This window comes from Microtus ochrogaster, chromosome 2 (genome assembly GCF_000317375.1).
Source record: "Microtus ochrogaster isolate Prairie Vole_2 chromosome 2, MicOch1.0, whole genome shotgun sequence".
Taxonomy (NCBI): domain Eukaryota; kingdom Metazoa; phylum Chordata; class Mammalia; order Rodentia; family Cricetidae; genus Microtus; species Microtus ochrogaster.
In genome coordinates this window covers 23,281,682-23,283,227 of record NC_022010.1, presented here as the reverse complement: position 1 = coordinate 23,283,227, position 1,546 = coordinate 23,281,682, and positions in this window count along the sequence as shown.

Sequence of the window (1,546 nt, the reverse complement as noted above, 5' to 3'; positions counted from 1 at the left end):
GATCTCTGTGAGTTCAAGACCAGCCTGGTCTACAAGAGCTAGTTCCAGGACAGGCTCCAAAACCACAGAGAAACCCTGTCTCAAAAAAACCAAAAATAAATAAATAAACAAACAAATAAATCATAAAAAGTAGAGGACTCAAAAGCTCCCTCAACAGTTAAGATCACACACATCCCCTCCAGAAGATTGGAGGTTTTCCAAGCACCCTCACAAGGCTCCTTACAACAGTCTGTAACTCCAGCTACCGGGGATCCAATGCCCTTTTCTGGCCTTCTTGGGCACCAGCACTCAAATGTGTACCTACATACTTGCAGTGGACCAGTCTGTTCGTGCAATGTGAATACGGATTACTCTCATTGGTTAGTAAAGAGTTGACTGGCCAATAGTTGGCAGGAAAAGCTTAGGTGGAATTTGCAGACCTAAAGAGAGTGTGGGGTAGAAGGGGATGGAGTCACCAGGAAATGTTGTTGATTGTTTTGCTCTATTACTCTTTAGTCTTTTGATTTTGGGAGGACCCGCTGCCCAGCTCCCAAATAAATCATACAAGGAGGCTCATTCTTAGTTATGAATGCCCGGCCTTAGCTTGACTTGTTTCTTTTTTTTTTTTTTTAATATTTATTTATTTATTATGTATACAATATTCTGTCTGTGTATATGCCTGAAGGCCAGAAGAGGACACCAGACCCCATTACAGATGGTTGTGAGCCACCATGTGGTTGCTGGGAATTGAACTCAGGACCTTTAGAAGAGCAGGCAATGCTCTTACTCTCTGAGCCAGCTCTCCAGCCCTTGACTTGTTTCTTGCCAGCTTTTTTTTTAACTTATATTATTCCACCTGTCTTTGGCCTCGAAGCTTTTATCTTATCTTTTATCTTTATCTGTCAATCTCATTCTGTGTCTGGCTGAGCTGGGTGACTGGATGGCTGGCCCCTCAAGTTCTCCTCCTTCCTTTCCCAGTCCCAGAGTTCTCCACATCTTTATCCTCTCTGCCTGCCAGCCCCACCTATTTCTCTCCCCTGCCTCACTATTGGTCATTCAGCTCTTTATTAGACCATCAGGTGTTTTAGACAGGCAAAGCAACACAGCTTCACAGAGTTAAACAAACACAACATAAGCAAAAGTAACTCACCTTAACATATATTCCACAACAAGGAGATGCACAGAAAAGCAAGATGGACATGCTGTGCTGAAAAGGGATATCACATAGAGTAGAACATAGATAAGAAATATGAGTTAATTAAGTCGTAAGAGCTAGTTAGTAATAAGCCTGAGCTATCAGCGCTAAGCAATTATAATTAATAGTAAGTCTTTATGTGGTTATTTGGGAGCTGGCTGGCAGTCCTGATGGAAAACTCTGCATATACATACCCACCCGCAGACATACAAACATACACACAATTAGAAACAAAATAAGCATTTAAAAATTTAAATTTCTTCCCAGCACTCGGGAGGCAGAGGCAGGCGGATCTCTGTGAGTTCGAGACCAGCCTGGTCTACAGAGCTAGTTCCAGGATAGGCTCCAAAGACAACACAACAACATACAGTA